Source organism: Cryptotermes secundus, unplaced genomic scaffold (genome assembly GCF_002891405.2).
Source record: "Cryptotermes secundus unplaced genomic scaffold, Csec_1.0 scaffold1823, whole genome shotgun sequence".
NCBI lineage: Eukaryota > Metazoa > Arthropoda > Insecta > Blattodea > Kalotermitidae > Cryptotermes > Cryptotermes secundus.
The window spans coordinates 82,141-90,186 of record NW_019720608.1 but is presented as its reverse complement, the minus strand read 5'-3'; positions in this window follow the sequence as shown (position 1 = coordinate 90,186).

The following is an 8,046-nucleotide window of genomic DNA, read 5'->3' as shown; positions in this document are numbered from 1 at the left end:
CTAATTACACCTTCATCACGTGCTCCTTACAGGTCACAGCATAGGTGTATCTGCCAAACACTGTCAGTGCTTGTCTCCCAGGCATCATACTGACTACCATCTCTTGGAAATGTCTTAGAATGCATGTCCTGCAGTACTACCAAATCCATTCAGGAAAATTACAAAGATTGTTTTTAATACTGTGAAGACACCTGACCTTACAGAGATTGCAGCATCATACAGACATTTGACTATGATACAGTTAATTACAACCGGATGTGACCACCAGTTCAGCATATTATAATTTGTAAGATTTGAGGTTTTCACGGCGGTGACTATGAAGAAAGCAGTCTTCTGGGATGTGGCGCCATCTAGATGTGGTGTGAACCGACGTTTCGGAGGAATGTATTGTCTCCATCTTCAGGGTAGAAGGAGAAATAACAAAATCCGCAAGTCTGCTTGCACCTGCTCTCAATGTTTCTTATTTCTCCTTCAACCCTGAAGATGGATGCGATACGTTCCTCCGAAACGTCGGTTAACACCACATCTACACGGCGTCACATCCCAGAAGACTGCTTTCTTCATATTATAATTTTCTTCATAAAAGTATAGTAATATGGACAGAACTGGTAATAAGTCTTGGGAGAGGGTCCATGAATATGTGATATGAACCACTCCAAACAAATATGTTTAGAAAAGTTTGGCACATTTTTCTGCTACTTTATTTACAGTGAACCCCAATTTAAAGTTCCTCTGGGGAGCAATGGGTTTGGACACTAAAGTGAGGAAAAATTGCAAATGGAGGAAATTTAATGCCAAGATTATTAACGTGAGGTCATGGAACTTAAATAATAAATGAGGGAAAACTTGTTTAAATAAAAGGAACATGTCATGGGGGTTCCACTGTAAACACAAAACCCCTTTAAGAAAATATCAAAGTATATTATTAAGCATAGTTCTTACAGCTAAACGTATGTGTATTAACATTACTTTCGGTCCTTGTGTTGAACTGGACAAAATGTTCTCTTTCTTAAAGAACTTCCAGTCTGCATTTAATGTTATCAGGAAACTGATTGATCAGCAAGACCCATAATTCAGGTTATTATCTAAGTACATGTAATCCTCAATTTATGAAAGAGTTGTTTTCTGAGAACGTGTCATAGAGGGTGGAACTGCATAAATTGAACATGGCTATGCCAAATTTTACCTTCATCCCTTGCATTCCTCCTCTGACACTCATAAAATACTTTCTTCCTGCATTCTCCTTGCCTGTCCTGATCAGCCAACAAGTAATTCACATTAAAGTGAAATTTGTATAACTAGATTAGCGTATTAAAATGAAATGGCATTTATCAGACTCTCATATAATGAGGAGTACCTGTATTACAACTACAGCATGACACTTTCATGACAGATATTTATATAACTTCAGGAAATTTAATTATACCTGAAAATATGGATTCTCATTTCCCAGTCTTCATTATGATACACCCATGTTTATAAAAAATATAAAATAAAAAAAGACCATGTGGTTCTTTTTTAAAATAAAATTATACATCATTTTTGTGCAGAATTTATTGAATGAAAATCAATCTACCAGCAAATTATATTAAGAAGACAAAAAATATGTTGAAGTCCTTTGGGTGTTGAGTGTAAAGGAGACCTATCTTGTGACATAACATGTCATGTAGTTTCATAGAAGTTCAACGTTTCAGGAGAATAAACTGCTTCCATCTTCAAGGTCAAAGAGTAAGCCACACAAGCAACCAGTAAAAAGCAAGCAGCAAGCAAAGCTGGTTGCTTGCTTGGCTTACTCTTCAGCCCTGAAAATGGAGGCGGTACGTTGCTCAAAGATATCAATGAACTTCTACCAGACGACATGGCATCACACCATAGAAGATGGTACTCTTCAAACTGAAATAGTTCTATATTTTTCTTCTTATTTGGTTATTCAATGATCATATTCCAACTGTCAAGGTGACATCATGGTGGGGAAGAACGGTTGAGTCTTGAGGGAGCAGTTGTCTGTTTTATTAAGTCTGAAGGTTGATAAGGTTTGTCTGAGTAATATTTTGGACACTGTCCACTCTCTCAGTTCTTTCAAACCACAACGTTTAAAGAAATGGTCCTATTCCATTCTTCAGACGACAGGATAAAGTAAGGAATCCCACTCTGTTGGGGTCCTTGGAAGACCTTGTCTCAAACCCTGACCTTGGTCTTGTTTATTTTGTCTGAGAGATAAGACTAACAACAGTGAACAGCAGGTTCAAGCCACACATTCCCCACATCATGAGCTAACATGGATATTGCTTCAGTGATGAGTAAATTTTATTGTTCTGGCTTCAGTTCTAATTGCTACATAAATTTAAATTAAAGTAAAAAAAGAAAAGAGTAAAGTAAAGCTATCCCTGTACCAGGCTGTGAAGGCCCATAGGGTTGTGAGACATGAGGGTCCCACATTATCTAGACAATCGGCTCAAAGATGGCGGTAGGGTTGTCAGCCTTACATGCCAGCCGCACTTTACTCGCCAGGAAAATTATTTAATTAATTCCTGGTACTCATTTCTGTTAGAGGCTGAGTCAATCCCGGAGCCATAGTGCTGCTGGAAGTATGAGGTCAATTGAAAAAATCCAGTGACCTCATCGGGACTTGAAACTGTGCCCTTCCGGCTTGTAGCATAGCCCCTCAACCAACTACGCTACCGCGTGCCCTCAAATTTAAATTAAAGTAGACTAAAAAAATGACAACCAATAACCTGAAATGGAAAGAAATGCAACTATGTTTGTTTCTTCTCTGCAGTTGTTTTAATGACAGTTATTATCTCCAAATGACTGGATGAATGTGCCTAATTAATTGCAAATGAAGTGGAAGCAAGCAGTTAGGATCTTAAGGTACCATCCCGGCTTCTGCCTGGAGGGACTGGGGAAAATCAAGAAAACAGTCAGGACATCCAGCATCCCCACTGAGATTCGAAACAGGCACTACTTATATAAATCAGAAGCATTATCACTGAGCCAAATTGGCTTCATGTCCAATTCTGAAAACACTGAATATATGAAATGCAATTTTATGTTGGGCATTTTCAATATCTGATCACCCTTAACAAACCCAGATGATTATTATGTTATATCATGTGCTTCAATCCGTGAGTGTGGAATATGTCTGTTCATTGTTAAATAAACACTATCTTTATTTAAATCATCATATTTCAAATGTCATTTGGAATCCATATTGTACAGGTCCTTTGTGATTGGTTAATATAGCAGAAATTGTGTAAGAATTTCCAGACACAATGGAAGAGTATGTATTTTTCAGGTAATATAAATAAATAAATAAATATATATATATATATATATATATATATGTAAATAATTAATTAAATAAATAAGCAAATAAATAAATAAATAAATAAATATAGCAAATAACATGTTCATACATTAAATTAAGAATTAAGGTTGGTCTCAAAACGCTTATAATTTCCTTGGTCTCAGAGTATCATAATTAAAAGAAAATATAATTTTATGAGAGTGTAACTTAGCTCTAGTTGTAATCTATGTCATGGCAAAATGAAATTTCCAACAGTTCCTCTTTTCTTGATGAATGGCCGTCAATGTCAGAACTCCTTTCCACCAAGATATATTTCACTGGCTAAGAGTAAAGATGAACAGGGCAAAAGTTCTTACCAGTATAAGAGTTTACAGAATTTACCTGCGTTCACAGAAATATTTATGAAAATTCAAACTACTGTGTTAACGATGTGAACTTTTGCAGTTCCTTACTATCTCTGTAGAATCTTTCTCTTTATAGAAACAGATCAGCTTTTCTTGAACAATGAAACTTCAACCCTTTGCTGCACCAATTAACCCTGTGCATACCACAAACCAAACAGGACAGCTTGGGGTACTTGCATTCTAATTGCCACAGCCAAATAGATTAGCTCATTGATCAATTTGTACAACATTTCTATCAACACAGGTCATAAGGGGCGACATACTAATGTTCAGAGGAAAGAACAGGCTTTCATATGATCTATATCTCATCATGTCTAAAGGTAATTTGAGCAAATACTATGATTTTTCTGTGCAACTGCGTATACCTCCATGCAGCTTTGGCATTTCTAGAAGATTCTATGGTGGGGCATGACATTCAAAGAGCTAAATTCACTGTGCCCTGATGATGCTTTGAGACCAAAAAATTTAAATGTCCTTTCTACACTACGTTTTACTATATTAGGCACAGTATAAGGTTACATAATAAATAAAATGGACTAGAAAACTATTAACAATACATGAGAAGAAATCAAAGGCAATGGAGAAATGAACTGAGTTCTCATCTGAAAGAGAATGTTTATTAGGACCCCAGATATTAGAAAATTACAATAATGTTTAGGGTCCCAATGATATAAATTGCTGTCTTTTTCAACACATTTACATAATGTTCTGTGCTAGACCTCTGTTTATATGTTATAATACCGTAAACTTAAATCAAACAATTATGACCATTTTTCACATATATACAATTAAATGCAGAATTTCTTGATGGACAATAAGGATACACTCAATGCGTTGTATATTTTATTCTCTAAAAGATTAGTCTTGAAACAAACTGTACTCAGAGCATAAAGTTAGTGTCCACATATAATGCAGCAAATTACATTGTTTTGGGGTAATTTTTATAATTCAATACAGAAACTTCTTTACAATCCATCATTTACTTTTATGTACATTCGAAAGAAGACATAAGAAACACAGAAAAGACAATTCATTTAAATTTGCACAATTATTTTAATGCATAAACTGTTCACATTTAAAATTGCATTAACATATGACTGAGTAAAATTCCATTTAAAAATGATTAGAGATCAAAAAGCATCTTGACTGGCAGGTAGACACAATAATAACCTCCATCATGCAAATGGTCATAAGTGGTGAGTCCGAATTCTATGTGCAAATTACAGTTATTTAGGATTTTCAAAACTATACATCATATTATACATATATATAGCACTCAAAAGAAAATATTGTTCATTAACATGATTTCATTATGTGATTCTATCTACACAAGAGGTTTCATTTAGAGGAATAATTTGTCTGATAAAGGTTAAGAATTCTTTCACTCTGGATGGTCATTCTTTTCATATAGGTGGTAATATATAGAAATGAGGATAACACAAATAATGGGAGGACTGATTTTCAACAACAGGGCTGTAGTCAAGCCAGGGAAATCAAGGATGGTGCCATGGTGATTTAAGTAACAGACCATGGTTCTGGCAGTGTGAAATATAAAATTCTTATATTTGAGGTTCTCACAGTGATGGTTATGAAGAGTTTTATAATGCGGTTTAGTCTGCGGAAAGTCAACTGATGCTTCTGAGCAACATGTTGCCTCCATCTTTAAGCTCAAGGAATTATCCAAGCCAAGCTTCACACTAGTTTCCTGTTCAGCTTACTCCTGAACACTGAAGATGAAGATGACATGTTCCTGAGAAACATCAGTTAACTTTCAAGGACTACATAGTGATATAACCCAGAAGACAGAACTTTTTTCTTATATCTTGTTTAATTTCCAACCCCTGAGATGGAAATGCCTGCTGCTTTAAGTGTTTTATGAGCTGCTTGTTATTCTGTTCTGCATTTAAAATAGTAAATCTGCCATGAAATAAAAATGAAAACAGCCTCTTATCATGATTTATTTCAAGCTGAACCGAACCAGCAATTTTATTTTTTAGGACTACACCCCTGCTGTACACCTTATTTAAATGAATACCTTCCATGTTGTTCTATATCATAACTAATTACACAGTGCATTACCATCAACGTTTAATCACTAATGTATCTGTTACGGCAAACAACAAAGATATTAGCGATTAAATGTTGTTGGCAGTGCACACTAATAAATAACACTAAATCACTACTTAACAAATGATGCTCTCTCAATCAGCAACCAAAGATATATAATTAAATGGTAAACAATTAATTCACTAAAGTACATTATATTTTCACTGTGTTTTAATCACAAAAATTCTGCAATTTATAATAGACCCTCCAGCTTATCTGTAATTACATTTTCTTCTCACAAATTCCTTATTTACATCTTTACTGTACGAATAAATTAAATATATGTTACTTACATATGAACATTTTTAATTAGAAAAATAAAAATGAATAACAATAATTTTGATCTGTTATGGAAGTGTCAGTCTTTCCACAGATATATTTTTCTACTGATCTTTGTTTAGTTCGATGATGTTCTACATCATTATTTCTTCTATTGTAATTGTTGTACAAAGTTATACCTATGTCATCTATGTCATCTGGACAAACACATGACACATTACAAATATATCTTATACTTTTAACCTTCCACAGCATTTAAAAAAGTCCAAAAGGAACAGAGGAGTGAAGTTTTCTTGAACATGTCAGGATACCAACTGAAATACCTGCCAATCAGTCAGATCTCTCAACTTATATTGCATCTTCTTTCTCCTGTACACATTTTTCATTATATGATGCTGTGTCAAACAGGTCAGGAGTTTCTCCAACATACCCAGCTTAGTAGCCAATAACAGCAACCTGTATTTCTCATCACTAAAAAATTTATGACATTGATTGTGTTTACCTGAAACCACGAAAGATATTAGAAAATGATGTCCTTGTGCTTGCTGGCAGGCTTCACATCTAATTCGTACATTTCAAAATACTCAATGAAAATCTTCTTGGGAAATGTTTGGAACAGCTCATTGATTATTTTCTTTCCATTCTTCTGAGACATGCAGAACGTTGACAGAAAGTTTGTCTTTCAGCATGACCCCAAGGTCAGAATCACCTGGATTTAACGCTTCAAAGACCTCTGTCTTCTGTTAAGTACTACCTGCTTTAACATATCAAAACTCAGCATTCAGCCCACAGGGTGTATTTCTGTGTTCAGTATAGTTCTCAAAATAAACAATGACTGTTCCCCTAAACAGCATTAACCAGTTGGTCTTTGCAGCAGAGATATAATGTATTTCATGTGAGGTATGAATTGAATTCTTATATATTACTTAGAAGAAATTCAGTCTTGAAAGGCTTAAGTATGAGGAATATGGCCAATACTGCTAGCATGAACCAATTAGCCATGGCCATATGGGCTGTAGCACTGTCATGCATGAAGTAAACATAAGTCTCTTCTTCATCTGTCAGATTCGTAATAAAAATATAACAATTCTTTAGTTCCATTATAAATAATGATGCAATTATTCTCTTTGAGGTAACTGCACACCAGCTGTGAACCTTAATGTCATTAAGAGGATGTTCACACAATTCTTGTGGATTTTCTGACCTCCAGCAGCAGTTGTTCCAAGTGCTGACATAGCTGCCCAAATGTAGACATTCTTCTTCGTTACAAGAAAACACTTTTGGATTATTAGTTCAATCATGCATGGAACCCAACAACCAACTGCAGAAACAAGTGTCACTCTCTGGATTACTGAGTCTCTGAGCAGCCATTCTCTTATGCAATTGCAATCTCAGTAGTCTCACTGCTTTGTGAGCATATCCCACTTACATGCCACATTGTGCAGCTAATTGTTCAAAGATTTCATTATACATATTTCTAAGGAAGACTCATGTTTCATTTAATCTATCATCTGTCAGTATACTCCATTTCCTATTCTTCTTTTTGTCCAACAATGATCCTGCACTACAAATTTTCCTTACTAATCCCTCTATCATCGACATGGTGGGAACATTAACATCAGGAAATTCTTCACAAAATTTAAAATGGCATATTCCATAGGATGACTTTTCAGCACATGTTTCAACTGTGGGAACATCCCACATTATCACGTATTTCTGCAACGCTCGCTCTTCACATCACTTTTCACCATCACGCGCGCTAACCAATCAGATTGCTTCAAACGTTCGCATTTATACTGCACTCACTGCTAGCCCGCATCTACACCATTACGCGCGCTAGCCAATCAAGTCTTCCTCCTCAATTTCAAGTTTCGCTCCGCCCACCGAGCAGTGTATAAAAAGGGGCAGCTCCAACGCCGAGTATTCAGTTCATCATCAGTCTACGAGCTA